The 17,165-nt window shown below is 39.9% G+C and overlaps 1 pseudogene; it reads left to right on the forward strand.

The window, feature by feature from the left end:
- LOC145789172 (putative mediator of RNA polymerase II transcription subunit 26c) overlaps positions 1 to 13,037 on the forward strand; it is a 28,296-nt pseudogene extending 15,259 nt beyond the window's left edge.
- Positions 13,038 to 17,165: the final 4,128 nt, after the last annotated feature.

Here is a 17,165-nt window from a genome sequence, read left to right on the forward strand (position 1 = left end):
GAAAGGGAAAACCGGAATTGCTATAACCTTCCCCCCTTAAAGAATTTCGTCCCCGTAATCAAACATGAGTTCTTCAAAAACAAGATTTTCTCAATTCCCCACATTATTACAATGCGAAAATTTAACAACTCGGCCCATTACCGATCATCTCATCTCTTTTTAAGAGGCAATTTACAATATTTTCCACAACATGCATTATGAATATGCATTCCCTGAAATTTCACAAATTTCGATACCACACTCCACAATTCTATATCATTTTCAAAATTCATGATATATTCTGATTTCTACAATACATTCAGCATATGCAATGTTTACATTAAACTTCCATTTTAAGGCAAGTTCCAAAACATAATTCCATAAACCAAAACATATACCATGTTTTATAACTTAAGCCATGTATAATGCTCTTAAAGTTCAACAATATTACAAGATTTCAATACATGATTATGCATCAACAAACAAGTCCGGATAATTCTCACGGACATTCGCCTCATGTTCCCAAGTGGCTTCCTCCACTCCGTGATGCTTCCACAAAACCTTTACCAAGGGAATGGTCTTGTCTCGCAAGACTTGATCCCACCTATCCAAGACCCGAACCGGTCTCTCCTCATACGAGGCATCCTCATCTACCTCTAAGTTGGTCCAATCTAACACGTGCGATGGATCTGGCTCGTACTTCCGAAGCATACTAACATGAAATACGTCATGTACCCCGGACAACTGCGGTGGCAAAGCCAAACGATAAGCAACCTCCCCAATCCTCTCAAGGATCTCAAAGGGACCGATAAACTGAGGGGATAACTTCCCACTCTTCCCAAACCTCATCAAACCTCGCCTAGGTGATATTTTCAGAAAGACATGATCACCCGCCTTAAAAGCTAAAGGCCTCCTCCTACGGTCGGCATAACTCTTTTGGCGACTCTGGGCTGTAACAAGCCTCCTACGGATAAGCTCAACTTTCTCCATCGTTTCCCTCACCAACTCCGGGCCCAACAAAGGTGCTTCACCCACCTCGGCCCAACAAACTGGAGACCTACACGGTCGGCCATACAAGGCCTCAAACGGTGCCATACCGATACTCGACTGAAAGCTGTTGTTGTAGGCAAACTCCACCAAGGGTAAGTGCCTCTCCCACGTCCCACTAAAGTCAAGGACACAACCTCGAAGCATGTCCTCAAGGATCTGAATAGTACGCTCGGACTGCCCGTCCGTCTAAGGGTGATAAGCCGTACTAAAGGTCAACTTAGTGCCCAAGGCACTCTGCAAACTCTGCCACAACCTAGCATAAAACGAGAGTCTCTATCTGAGACGATTGTCACTGGGACCCTGTGCAACCTCACTATGTCCCGAATATACAAGTCGGCAAGATGATCTACCGAATCTCTCACGCGCATAGGGATAAAGTGCGCCGACTTAGTCAACCAGTCTACAACCACCCAAATAGCATCACTACCCCGCTGGGTCTTCGGAAGACCTACAACGAAGTCCATAGTGACATGTTCCCACTTCCACTCGGCAATAGGCAAGGGTTGTAACAAACCCGCTGGCCTCTGATGCTCGGCCTTCACTTGCTGACAAGTAAGGCACTTAGACACAAACACTACCACATCCTTCTTCATACCCTGCACCAAAACTGGCGACCCAAATCCCGATACATCTTAGTGCCTCCTGGATGCACCGCAAGGCGTGAATGGTGAAACTCTTGGAGTACCTCCTCTCGGCAAGAATCCAGCACAAACAAACGGTCTCGGTATCTCACACTCTGGTCGGGATACACCGTCAAACCCTTCTCAGCCTTCCCACTGGAAATCTTCTCTTGGAAAGACTCTACCTTAAGGTCACCTCCCTGTGCCTCTAACACTCGAGTCATAAGTGTAGGCTGCGCAACAACTGAAAACAAGGCCTCAGCCTCAACGGATTCGCCCAGAAGTAAATCAAACTCGCCAAGTGCACCCAACATCTCCCACTCCCGGATGGCTATACATGCTACATCACTAATGGATTTCCTGCTAAGGGCATCGGCCACTACATTGGCCTTTCCCAGATGATAGTGCAACTCAAAGTCGTAGTCCTCGATGAACTCCATCCACCTTCTCTGTCTCAAATTCAAGTCCCTCTGTGTAAACAGGTACTTCAAACTCTTATGGTCTGAGAACACCTCGAACCTCCCACCATAAAGGTAGTGCCTCCAAATTTTCAAGGTAAATATCACTGCTGCTAACTCTAGGTCATGTGTAGGGTAATTTCTCTCTTGTATTTTCAACTGACGTGAGCCATAAGCTACCACTTTCCCCTCTTGCATTAACACACAACCCAAACCCTCTCGTGAGGCATCATAGTAAACCGCATAACCCAAACCTCTCTCCGAAATAATCAAAACCGGAGCGGTGGTCAATCTAACCTTCAACTCCTAGAACGACTTTTCACAAGTCTCACTCCATACAAACTTGACCCCTTTCCGCGTCAATCTAGTCAATGACGAAGCTAGCCTGGAGAAATCTTTCATAAACCGGCGATAATACCCAGCTAATCCTAGAAAACTGCGGATCTCAAAAACACTCTTAGGCTGTGCCCAATCTTGCACTGCCTCTATCTTGGATGTATCAACAGACACCCCTTCCCTGGATATTACATGGCCTAAGAACTTGACTTCCCCTAGCCAGAACTCACATTTCCCAAACTTGGCATACAACCTATGGGCTCTAAGCAACTCAAGCACCACTCTCAAGTGTTCCTCGTGCTCTTCCTCTGAAGGCGAATAAATCAGAATGTCGTCCACGAAAATGACTACAAAACGATCTAAGAATTCCCGGAAGATCTGGTTCATCAAGTTCATAAAGACTGTCGGTGCATTGGTGAGCCCAAACGGCATCACCAGAAACTCATGGTGGCCATACCGCGTATGGAATGCCGTCTTCGGAATATCCTCCTCCCTGACCCTCAACTGGTGGTAACCCGATCTCAAGTCTATCTTAGAGAAACAACGTGAACCCTTCAACTGGTCGAACAGGTCATCTATACGGGGCATAGGGTACTTATTCTTGACTGTAGCCCGATTCAGCTTCCGGTAGTCGATACAAAGTCTCAAGGCACCATCTTTCTTTTTAGCAAAGAGGGCCGGTGCTCCCCACGGTGAAACACTAGGGCGGATGAAGCCCTTATCTAGCAATTCCTAGAGCTAAATCTTCAACTCACTCAACTCGGCTGGGGCAAAACGATAAGGTGCCATAGAAATCGGCGCCGTGCCGGGCACTAAATCAATAGAGAACTCGATCTCTCGGTGAGGTGGCAAACTAATGAGATCCTCGGGAAAAACATCCGAATATTCACAAACCACTCTCGGCAATACAATCTGGGTCTCATCACACTCACTACTCATAAAGCTAGCAAGAAGACCACTAAGCTCACTCCGCCCTCGCGGATCGTACACTGGTGGCAACACACTACCAACCCGATCCCCCAAGAAATGGAAACACTCCCCGCTCAAGGTACATACTATAACCCTCTGACGGTAGCAATCGATAACAGCCCGATATGACGATAGCCAGTCCATACCCAAAATAACATCAAAACCCGTCATGGGCATAACTACAAAAGGGAACGGAAGCCTACGATCGGCGACCTCTATATCACAACCTCTACAACCTTGTTTCAAAATCAATTCACCCCCAACAGGTGATACAACACATATAGGAGATGCTAATTGTGCCAACTCCAACTCCAAAATAGATGCAAATGCAGCAGATACAAAGGAATGAGATGCACCCGCATCAATCAACACACTAGCAACCGAGTTGCAAAACAGAAAAGTACCTCTCACAACTGATGGAGCCGGTACTAGGTCCTGCGCGGTAACAGTATACACGCGCCCTGTAGGCCCCTGATCCAGCTGCTCACCCTTAGGAGCAGAGGACCGTTGCACAGACTGGGATGACGAAGCTCCCGGATTGGGCCTCGAGGACTGCACAGACTGAGTTGGCTGATAACTCTGCGTCTGCCTAGAACCAAATGCCCCCGAAGTGGCACTCAACTGTGGGAAAAACCTCTTCAGGTGTCCAGGCTGACCACACTGATAACAAGATAAAGGCTGGCCTCTGCCCTGACTCTGGCCCTGAGGTCGAGGCGAAGAAGAAGCAGCTCGCTGACCTCCTCCCCTCTGTGGGCAAACCGTAGACTTGTGGCCCAGTTGACCACACTTGAAACAGGTAATGCCCCCCTGGTTGCTTCTCCCCGAGCCTGCACTCGGCACTGGAAAGGTCGATCTAGCAAAACCTCCCTAAGACTGCTGAGGGTTAGAACCCCTCTGTCTCCTGCCATCACCCTGACCATCCTGGCTCCTCTTGGAGCCTTTCTGCCCTTCCTCCTCTTTCTGTATCATGATCTCCATATGGGCTGCAGCATCCACCGGACGCCTATAATCTCGGGTCATAGAACCCCCGACTCTCATCTTGAGGCCACGCCTCAACTTCTTCTCAAACTCGATGCAACGGTGTTCCTCGGACGCCACAAGTTCAGGTGCAAACCTGGACAGACTAGTAAAAGCAGTCTCAAACTCGGCCACAGACAAACTCAGCTGCTTAAGCTGGCAAAACTCTTCTCTCAGCTTCTCCCTGATTGCTGGAGATAAATACTTCTCCTGGAAAGCCTCTACAAAAGCCTCCCACGTGCCACCAATACGGCCCCTCATGTATTTCCACCACTGACCCGCACTCCTTTTAAGCTGGAAGGATGCCAAGGTCACTTTCAATGCTCCCTCCTCGATGCCAAGCATCTCGAACGTCTTACTCATTTGCTCTAACCACTCGTCAGCCTTCAGTGGTTCCTTCGGATCCCCAATAAACTCGTCTGGATTAGACCGGAAGAACTCCCTCTTCAAGAAGGAAGGCCCAGCATCAACAACCAGGGCCTGCACTTGAGCCTGCACTGGATTCTTAGCTTTGAGAATACCTATAGACTCCCTCAAAGCGTCGGCTATCCCACGGGCTAAGTCGCCCATAGCCTACTGACCTGCTGGCTTAGCCACATTGGCCTGGCCAACCCCCTCCTGCTGCGCCGGATTATCATCCGGTAAAGGCATCTCTTGCCTACCACGCCTGCCACGTCTACCTCCTCGTCTTTGTCCTGACATCCTAATAAAGGTAATGAAGAACGTTAGCACATTTACAAATGTGCCAAAGCTATAACACTCACGTCCTAATGCATGGACAATTGTAATTCACTCCACGTAAGCACATAAACACATAAGCACTTACGAATTTCATTTCCGGATAATGATAGTCCCGAGGCGTTGCTAGAGTTCCAGTTAGAAACAGCATTGATCAAGTGCTTTTCCAACAAGACTCACAGAAACCCAAGGATCCAATCAACATCCTAGAAACTAAATCCTATACCCAAGTAGGCACATAAACATGTTATCAAATAGACACATACTGTCACACCTAAGTCTCTAACAAGCGAGACAAACCCATTGTGATACTAATCACTTCCCACGTACCCAAAGTATTCAAACCCGGTATGCTCTGATACCAAGTTGTAACTCCCTCAAAATAAACCCATAAATCATCCAACAATAGCATGCTTAAACATAAGTGAATAAAGCATAAATATTTTCCATCAGAGTAGTCTTTACAAAATGTATTACATGTTGACATCAAAAGTAAATGCCCTATGGGCTTACAACTTTCCAAGTCAACACTTGGTTACAAAAAGAGAGTACTAACTCTATACAAAGAAAGCCCTTGGCTTGATATACATGTAATACAATCAAAAACACAAAACAACCCAACAGTCTCAAGCCTCCCAAGCTATGTCCTTGGAGGTGGCATGCTACCTGTACCTGAAAATGATGTCCCATGTAGGGTGAGCCACAGCCCAGTAGAAATATACTAAACCAACTATAAACAATGACTAAAATAATAGCATTCGATAGATGGTCCACACTTATATTCCAATTCATGTCATATTACAGTTTCATGACAATCATATCCATGTTACACTTCAGTTTCCATTTCCTATTCAACTTTAAGTTTGAAAACAAGGCTCAGAACCTAGCCAAACAATTTAATGAGATAATATCCCATCACTAAAATACTTTCAAAAATCATGACGGATACACATTTTGGTGCTGTATTAATAACACATAAAACCACTTCCATACTTCACAAATGATACACATTTTGGTGCTGTATCAATATAACAAAAACACTTCCATACTTCACATATGATACACATTGTAGTGCTGTATCAATGGAAAACAACTTCCGGTTTAGAGGTCCATCCCCTATCTTCCCCTAAACCGTGGAGTACATCCCCTATCTCCTTCCACACAACATAGTGCATTATCATACACACAATCAATCAATACATAAGGTTAATGTATTATTCCAACTGTCATATTTGATGACACATTCTATTGATTAGTTTTAGTTTGCCTAATCATCATGCATTGTCTACAACAATCAAGACTATCCTACACCGATAGCCCAAAGCAGTTTTCTCTAAACAGGAAAATAAATGCATCAAATAGATAACATATCAACATTTGTCTAGGTGAGCGATAAATTAATCCAACTCCACCCTTTAATCCTGTACCTTTCTGATTTGAATATTTCTTATTCAATTTCTCATTTCCCAAAATAAGTTTATCAACAATTAGGGCTTTTTCTCATAATTACAACACCAACTCTAAGGTTCCATTTTCATCAATAATCCAACACGAGTCCATTTTCCAATGTATTACATACATAAAGGTTTATGTGTTTGAAATCCCATCTTTTGAAAAATTACACAATGACCCCAAACTTTCACAAAATTACCTAACGACCCCCAACATATCAAAATGCCAAAATTCAAAGACAAAGCTCATAAAATGGAGTAGGATATCCCTACCTCGAAGTTAGAGCTCAAATGGAGATGGAGTCCAAACTCAAAGTGCTCCAAATTCTAAACTTTTTGGATCAAAACCAAGCCCTCGACGATCAACACACCTTTTGCAAAGACAACAAGGTAGTGAGACACTCTAGCTAGATCAAACCCTCGAGAGAAGGGAGATTCTAGAGAGAGGAGCTCTCAAAATCGATTTTGGAAAAGTAAGAGAGAGAAAAAGTGTAAAAAGTGATTCAAAAATGCCCAACTGCCAACTGATATACGTATGAGCCGCTCGAGCGGAGAATAGAACGCTCGAGCGTCAAACACAAAAATCTGGACACGCTCGAGTGCAAGAAGGCCCGCTCGAGCGCCAAGACACAAGAATAAAATATATCCGCTCGAGCATGAAAACCAGTCCGCTCGAGCGTGGATTTCCCCCTTTCAGAACTTTCATAGCCAAAGCACTACCCGCTCGAGCGCCAAGATACCCGTTCGAGTGCGTTCCGCTCGAGCGTAAGAAAACCCGTTGGAGCGTGAAAAACACACCTGTAGAAGTTTTGCAGGGACATGAAATACTGGGAGTGTGTAAAACCCGCTTGAGCGCAATAAGGCCCGCTGGAGCGGACAACCAAAAACCAAAACTCCGCTCGAGCGCAGAATGATTCGCTCGAGCGTAACACCAAAAACCTAGGCAACTACATTAGAGACCAAAACTCAACCTACCTGTTCGAAAGAAGCTCAACACATCCCAAAACTCAAACATATGGAATTAAAGGATAACAACAAGGTACACAACCACCAACTCCACGGAACCAAAGTCCGGAATACAACAAATACAAAAAGGGAAAATGGGAATCGCTATATTCCACAAGTATAAACGTCAAAACCAACCGTAATCAATACCGTCTAAACATATGGGATATAAACAGCCCACATATAGTGATCCCGGTCTTTCCCCATTTAGTTGTTGTATCCGGACTTAGGTTCCGTGGAGCTTGTTGTTGTATTCATCTTGTTGTCATCCTTTAATTCCTTATTTTTGAGTTATAGGATGTGTTGGGTAGGTTTGTTACAGGTTGGGTGTGATTGGGAGCAAATGGTTGCTGCCCAGAATTTTGGTCCTTCGCTCGAGCGAGACTTTTGTCGCTCGAGCGAGCTCTTTGTCTTAGATCCTTCCCTCGAGCCAGGGTTTCTTCGCTCAAACGAGAGTTGAGTTTTGTGTATGGTGGCTCGAGCCAGGGTTCCTTCGCTCGAGCTTGAGTCTGCGTCTGGTTCTGGACCTGAAGGTTGTAATTCTTCGCTCGAGTGAGCTTTCCTTCGCTCGAGCGAGCGAGGTGTATGTTTTGGGTTTCTTCGCTCGAGCAAGCATTCTGTCGCTCAAGCGTGCTTCTGGGTTGCAGACCTGAAGCTTCGCATTGTTGGCTCGAGCGAGGCTTTCTACGCTCGAGCGAGAGTTCTTTGTGTCTGGTCACTCGAGCGACCAATCCTTCGCTCGAGCGAGCCTGTGTTATATCAGTAGACAACAATGGGTAAATACTTCACTTTTTCATCTCTTTTGGTTTCAAAACCCTAGATCCGAGCTCTCACTCTCTCTACACACCTTCTCTCTAGGGTTTCATTTATTTTTAGTGTGTTTCTACCCTAAGTCCTTTGTAAGAAAGATAGAGGGTTGTTTGGGCTACGTTTTAATCTGAAAGTTTGTGGATTTGGAGCACTTTGGATTTTCACCACCTTCTCCTTTGAGCTCTTCATTTCGAGGTAGGGATACCCTACTCCATCTTATGAGTTTTGTCTTCAATTTTGGTCATTTTGAATAGTTGGTGATGTTGGGTAATATTGAGAAAGTTAGGGTTTGTTATGTAATTTATGAAAGAGGGGTTTTCAAATATTAAAACCTATGTGTATGTGAGTTGTTGAAAAATGGAATTATTGTTGTTAGATTGGTAAAATCAAATCTTAGGGTTGATATGTGAAATATGGGAAATGCCCTAGTTATTATGACAAATTAATTTATATAATTAATTTTGGGAAATGTGGAATTGAGTTGAGGATAATGAAATTGAGAAATTATGGGATTAAAGGGTATAGTTGGATTAGTTAATCACTCACCTATGAGAATGTTGATATTATACTTGTTTAATGCATTTATTTTATGTTTAGAAATAACTGCTTTGGGTTATCGGTGGAGGATAGTCTTGATTGTTGTAGACATTGTATGTTGATTAGAGAAAACCGAAACTAATCACATTGAATTTGTCAATGAATATGATAGTTGGAATAATATATCAAATATGTGTATTGAATTATCCTTGTATATGATAATTGTTTATATACTTGAAATATGTGTATTGTGTGGGAGAAGATAGGGGATGTACTCCATGGTTTGAGGGAAGATAGGGGATGGAATCTCAAACCTGTTTGGGAGGAGATAGGGGATGGACTCCATTAATACAACAAATATGTGTATTAAATTGAAGTATTGATACAGCAAATCTGTGTATCATTTGTAAAGTATGGAAGTGTTTTAATATGATAATGATGCATCAAATATGTGTATCTATTGTGGAATATGGAAGTGTTAGTATATGAGTTATGGTCTCATTGAAATGTTTGACCAGGTTCTGAGCCATATTTATGAAATGATTTGATAAGTAAAGGAAAGTGGATTGTAACATGGACATAATTGTCATGGGACTGTTCTGGGTTATAACTGGTTTATAAGTGTTAACCATCTATCAAATGCCATTGTTTTAGTCATTGTTTATATTTGGTTTAGCATCTCTTTACTGGGTTGTGGCTCACCCTATATGGGAAATCATTTTCAGGTACAGATGGTATGCCACCTCCAAGGACGTAGCTTGGGAGGCTAGAGGCTGAAAGACTTTTTGTGATATCTTTTATGTATTACATATAAATTCAAGCCGAGGGCTTAATGTGTTTTGAGTTGGTACTCTCTTTTTGTGTAACCAAGTGTTGGCTTGAAAAGTTGTAAGCCCGTTGGGCATTTACTTTTGTTGTCAACATGTAATACATTTGTACGGAATACTCTGATGAATGGAATTAGTTTTATTCTCTCATATCTATACATGTCAAGAATGTTGGGTTTTATGTATTATTTTGAGGGCGTTACACCACATATCAAAATAATCCTAAATGAACCTCAATAAAAATAAAAATGAATATGCACAACCTTGACATAACAATCTAAAAGAAAATAAATGAATGTCCTAGAGGTCCATGCAATTGAGTCCCCACTACGCCACAAGTCCACTCTAAGTCCTTTTAACGCCTGGAAATGATAAACAACTAAGTCAGCTGATAGCTCAGTGAGTAGCAACTTGGATAGTAAATACAGTTTTAAAAACAGGGATCAATTCCAAAATAAGATATATATCACAGAAACTAGATTGGCATACACTTTTGATAAAGATAATCTGTTTCAAAAAGAAGGTTCAACAGTTAAACTACTCATGTCTCTCAAGAACATGATAAATGACATTTTCCACTTAAAACAGATTACAACATGAACACTAATAATTTTTTGGGTACCAAGAAATAATGTTATTTTATAAATTGATTTGGATTTTGAATAAGAGTTGGATTTTTTATAAATTGATTTTCCTTTATGTTATTTTATTTTATTTTTTGAATTATTAGAATGGCAATGGAGAATTTGTGTATTTATTATATGTCATAGTATATGTATATTCATTCAAAGATAACAACAACATAACACTAATTCTCACTTGTTGTTTTCTTTCTCCTATTTTGGCTGCAGATGCCACCTCATCCCTCCTTCAGTATCCAATCCACTGGATATCTATCTATTATTCTGTAAGTCATATATAATCTACTTGAAGATTCGATGATGCTTTTTATTAATTTTCAGGATTACAGTGTTGTCATCTTGTGCATGTTGTTGAACTCATGATTGATCTTAGTGTCGTGTTAACTACATGATTGTTTCATAACTTCAGCCCAATTAGTTTCATCTATTTTCATTAAATTAATTAGTGTAGTGATTGTTGAACTCATGATTGATTTTTCCATTTTTTCTTCCCAAATACCAAATAGTACTCCAAAGTGATGCATGATTGACAGTACTAGCAAATTAATCTGCCTTCAAAATAAAAGTCCTGGCAAGAATTCACCATGAAGCACCAGACCTAGAATTAAACAAAAGCACCTGCATAACATCTAGTCTCAAATTAAGAATCACACACAGAATTCAAGCATTCTTGAAACCAAATTTATTGTTGTGTGTGTGTGTGTGTGAGAGAGAGAGAGAGAGAGAGAGAGAGAGAGAGAGATGGGAAATCCAACCAATAGATATTGTGAAAGCCTAAGTGCAAAGAGGATTTTCACAAAATGGTATCACTTTGTCTCACATTTGTGTCTCAACTTGTGAAATTTTTATGCCTTATTAGCACATTTGGTATATACATGGTTTGGCCATATGTAATCTTTAGCCTTAAAACCAACTTTACTACTGCCCTTAAAACCAATTTTTCTCCAATAATGCTTTCATTTTATAAAGTTAAACAAATAGAACCATATTTGTCTAGTTGTTCCAATTTGTCTTCTTTTTATTTATTTTGTATGTGTGTGTGGCAATGAAGAACAATGAAGCCATCCGTACGGAGGTTTGTTCGACAATGAAGAGACCAGAATTCTTAACATCAAAGAACAGCTTGAAGATCAAGACCAGGTATTCATTCAATTTAATCTTCAATTATTGAATCTTAGTTTTCTGCTGATTATTATTATTACGAGTATTAATTTTTAGAATTGTGTTGTTGAACTATAATTTCTCTGTTTCAGTCTAAAGATTCCCTGGTTGAATTGCTTCAAAGCTGCAGATATGGATATAACATTGAAAGCACTCAAGGTAATCGAAAACATTTCATTCTTTCTAAGAGTCTCTGTCTCAGGAAACTAATATTGGGAGGCATGTGAATCATTTGTGGAAGAATCCATCGAATGATGTGCGGAGATTAGTTAAACAACTCGTCAGGTTTGAAGATTCGAAACTAAAACAAACAATTTTGAAAAGAAAATAGTGTGTGTTTGTTTGTTTTACTATACACAGACATAGACAAATAATTGTGGGAGTTGTTAGATCATGGTGCTTTTTCTTTATAGAAAATGGAAAGATTTGGTTGATGAATAGGTTAAGTTGAATACACCCAATCAACTTGTTTCTTCTTCTCTCATTGGTAATATCACCCAAAATTCTAAACCCTTCTCTCTCTTTCTCTCTCTTTCTAGATAGAATTATTACTTGTTTGAATTGAACTAAAAAAGAGGTTCATTAATGGTGATGGTGGGGGTGTTGGCAGCTGATGGAGACTCTCCTCAGCAGAACGTACCACCTAGTAACACCTGAAACGGTTTTCACCACCAGGTAAAAATTAGCGTTTGCTTCCTCACTTGGTTGCGCTTTTTTGAGAAACAAAATATTTTAAGGTTTTTGTGAAAATTCCAAACTTTTGATCTCCAAAGTTGTGGTCTTTACAGGTTCCTGATTTTGCCTACTCTCTAAATCCACACAGTAACTACCGAATCTGATTCCTAGCTCAGTTGGGTCTATTTGTTTTTATCTTTTTGTGGATTTGATTTGATACAATATATATCATTTTTTTGTCTTTTTTAATAAAAATTGTTGTAGATGGGAGCTCTGGTTCAGACAAGAACAACTCTGAACCAGAACCTAAAGCAAAAGTAGTTCCTCGAAGAGATGCTCCTCCTGCCAAACCGACCCATTCTATTTCCCTAGCTGCTTCTACCCCTCCTCGCAAGGTACCCTTTAAATTGTCCTCTATTTGGTTGATGAGAAAACTGAGGAGGAAATAAGTGGAGAGGGCTTTTTTGGGTCTTTTGATTTTGCATTTTTTCAATCATCCCCAAAAGAAAAACAAAAATGAACTTAATTTTAGGCTTTTTAGAGATGAAATATTTTTGGATTCCACATTTTCTTTTTAGCAAGCACCGGCCTTCATGCGGTAGAAAGAAAGTGTTGTGAATCACATTGCTTTTACTGTGAATTGCAGAGACAACAGAAGGAATCAAGCCTTAACCTTGAAAGGCTGGCTTCAACAAGAAAACGGCTTCATGAGAATTACCAGGAAGCTGAGAATAACTACTTTACTATATTTTGGCTTTACTAGCATTCTATTTGGATTGTATTTTCGTCATAAAAGAACTTTTTGTAATAACTTTCACATATGGCTCCAATTTTGAGACTCAAATGAAATGCCTAATTAAACTACAATGCTATATTGTTTGAATTCTTGTCATTGTTATTTCTTGAGTGCTTAACGTTACACTTTATTTTATTTTATTTTATTTTTAATTTTTGTGCGAAGGTAACAAGATGGTTGCCAAAAAACATATTAGCATTTTTCTTTGTTTTTTGCGACGGCAAAATAGCAGTCGCCATAAGTAGTTTAGGCGGTCGCGAATAATTTGTGACCGTTGGTTTGCCGTCGCAAAAAGTATTTGCCACCCCCACATTCGCCACTCCCACATTCGCCACTCCCATTTGCCGTCGCATAGGCTGTCGCAAAAGGTCTTTTGCGACTGTATTTTTATTATTTGTGACGGCTTGTAGCGGTCGCAAAAAGTGTTTTTTTTAGTAGTGGCTATAAGCCCGTTGGATCCAATACCGAACTAAGAGTCATCCTCAGGGTGGCAACCTGGGCCTTTTCTCTAAGAGGATCCGATTGAAGGTCACCTAGCCTAACCTAGGTCTTTTCCTTACAATCATTGAGCACTAGAGTCATCACGGCCCAACCCGGATCTGTTCCCTAGTGGCTAGAGTCACCACACATAGTGGAATAATTTCCCTGGACTAAAATACACAGATGGTTCCAATAATCAATACACACCAGTATCGCAAAACATGGTAGTTCACCATTATAAACATGAGGCCAAAACAAATAGTTTACAGTATGCTAAGTTCACACATGTTTCAGAAATAATTTGATTCCATTGATAATATAATAATTTTATCAAAACAATTTAGTCCTAAAACAATAATTTAATTTTCCAATAGTTCAAGGTAGGGAAACATTTATAAAAATATGTAGCATGAAACTACTCACCTGAAAACGAAATAATATAATTCTCGAATAGAGTATGAAAGTCCAACTAGTGCCCTGAACCAAGTATGAAGATTAAACGTCACTACTAATTTAAAAATACTAAAGAGAATAATAAATTAAATATCCCACACTAAAGCGCACTAACATAGCTCAACCCCACTCACCGTTACTCTTAAATAATACCTAAGTTCATGTTCTTCAAGGTCTAAAATTACCCAAGATGTGGGTTCAAATCGAAACTTAATTAAGAGTAACTTTAAGATAAAATAGAGTTTTAAACAAACTTTCCCAATCTATTTGCTAACTTTTAAAATTACAAAACTCACTCCACGCTATTCGAAAAATTCCAAAACCCTCTAGATAACAACTAATATATCCTAAGTTTCAAACCCAATTGGTTTCACTTGATTTGCTTATCAAAATAATTATTTACAATTAATTATATCTAAACAGGTTGTTTTTTGCAGCACTTTAAAAAAATTAATGGTTCTCTTAGTATACATGAGAAATCAATGCAAGGCTAAACATTTAAGAAATTAGACTCGTAACCGGTTCTAATGACACTGATTTGATAATTTTTGGATTTATACCCAAAGAGAACGACACTCCCGAATTTACTGTTCTAAACCAGTTTTCTGGACAGATTTGAATGCATCAGTTTTATATGGATTTTGACTCCCAAAAATTATGAAAAAAAATGCAGATATGAAATTCAATATGTAATTAATCTATTGTAAAAATTTCAGTTCAAAATTCATTCGTTTGATATGGTTTCTTGATTTTTAAAATTTGTGATTCTGTACAGAATTTTTGGACTAAGAATTATACCCATTCGTTATACATAAATTTACCTCCTCAGATTTCTTAATCGTATATGTATATATATACAAAATACACAAACCTACAACCTCTCCATCAATGAACTAAATAATAATAGAGTAAGGATAAAGAACAAAAACAAAGAGAAGAAGAAAGATAGAGACATACCACACACTCAAAAGTTCTTCCTTGTTTGCAACCCCTTTTTTTTTCTTTTTCTTTTCTCTCAACCTCTCTCTCCCCGTGGCTGCTGTTGCTGTTGTTATACATTGTATTAGGCAACCTAGGGTTACTTTATATATCTAAACAAAAGGCTCTAAATTATTATCTCTTTATATTATTTTATTTTCTAATCCATTAATTTAAATAAAATATAACTATTATTATAACAAAATATACATACTAACTTGCCCTCGATTTTTTTTTAAAAAAATAATGAATCTTGCCTCTAAATTAAATACTTTCACCATAAATTTATTTTAAGTTTAAAATTAATTAAAAGACCCTCCAATAATATTTAATTCACACTTAAAGATCCACAATAAAATATTTGAGATTTGTAAAATTATTATTATCTAATTATTTATTTGATTTGAATTTTTGGGTTCTCGCAGTAGTAGAATGATAAACCCATCCCATATCGTTTAAAAACAACGTATAATGTTTGAATATAAGGTGTGATTGAGACATTTTATAATTAATAATTTTGAGCTAAGTAGCGTTAGCTTGTGACTGAAGCGAGGGCACCAAAATGGTTGGATGATAGTAAAGTTGAAGGGTTCAACGCTTAAACTCAAGCTGGACCATTGAACCTGTAGGCCCTTGCCGGTCAAGTTCCATTGAATTCATCCCAGAAGAATGAAACCTGTTTGATGAAACTACAAAATCTTCAGAATTTTAATTGATTCCACAATGAGCATTAGTGCCCAGTGTGATCAAAGGGCTAAGTATTGGAATTCCTGTCAAATGGCTTGACAAATTCTTTGTTTGGGCTGATAGAAGAGAGAGAGCACTGCTAGGGTTTGAGATCCCGGATAATTCTGTTTCGAGAAAAGTGTAGCTGGTTTGTAATAAAATTTTTTCTGAAGCATTTTGTTTTCCCATGCTGTGAAGATGGAAGATGGGTTTGGAATGTGATAGCCTGTTTGTGGTCAGCATTGATAATTGGGGGCTGTAAATTGGGTCCAATTCTACTTTGATATGGTTGCATTGATTACCTTGGGCATTTCCTTGTGAACTAAAATACCCTCCAGGAAGCATGTCTGGAAAAACAATGGACGATCTTATTGGTAGAGGAGTTTGCAGAAACCATGCACCTGTCAAACGTAAAGTTTCTGTTAATAAAATGCCAAAATTTCTATTCATTGGCTGGAGTTACTTCATAACTGATGATCCAAACAAAAAATTGATTCTATTTTTTGCTTTCCTTCTTTTTCTTTTTCTTAATTTTACAAACTATTTCTAAAGGCATCTGACATATAAAATGTTATAGACAACATGGAATTGTGGCAACTGTAGGGGAATTTAGAATGTCCCAAAATGGAATCGAAGCATGAATGTCCCTCCCCCCCCCCTTCCCAAAAAAAAAAGTGTATGAAAGTTAATACTGATATTTGATTAAGTTTCATTCATACAACACTGCCCGCCTAGTAAACAGCTGGAGAGCACCGGCAGAATAGATGGCTTTAACAGACCTGTAACAAAAAGGAAAGGCTCCAGCGGTGGCTCTTCCACCCGGGGGCACTCCGACGATCAAGTCAGTATATCTATCAAAGATAATCAAGTGCTAAACTCACAAGCTTGAGTATAAAACTGCGTACCTTAGACCCATGGGGGTGTCTCTCTTTTATAGTTTACTGAATCCAAGTCCCACTAGAAGTCTGATTTCTATGGACTCCAATTCAATGTTAACTTTGGACTCTTCAAGAGATAAAGATAAACTCCCTAAGAGCTTTATCCTTATCTTAGCAAAGTCTTCTCTTTACTCTATGACTCTTGTCCCTTATCCGCTTATCTCGGATTCCGATATCTTCGGAGATCACCTCGGCCTTGCCTAGGTAACCTCGGCATAACTACCAGGACACGTGGCACCTTGGCTGACACGTCGGCATCACCATGCCACGTGTTGGTATTCAGAAAATACATCCCCACAACTGCCCCCTAGGTTCTATTACCTCGGCATTCTGAAGTGATGGAACCTATATCTGTATTTTCTTCCAGTACCTCGGCGTGAGAACTCTTCGGCCAAGATCATTCATTTTAGGCCGACGTACCTTCATCAAAGAACAAGAACTCAAACGAACTCCTCCACGCGCATGAGCTGTCATGCACCTTTTCTCAACCGTTCCCCTCACGTGTTTTATCCTCATTGGC

This window comes from Camellia sinensis, chromosome 5 (assembly GCF_055761805.1).
Source record: "Camellia sinensis isolate YWXY chromosome 5, ASM5576180v1, whole genome shotgun sequence".
In the NCBI taxonomy this organism is placed as follows: Eukaryota; Viridiplantae; Streptophyta; class Magnoliopsida; order Ericales; family Theaceae; genus Camellia; species Camellia sinensis.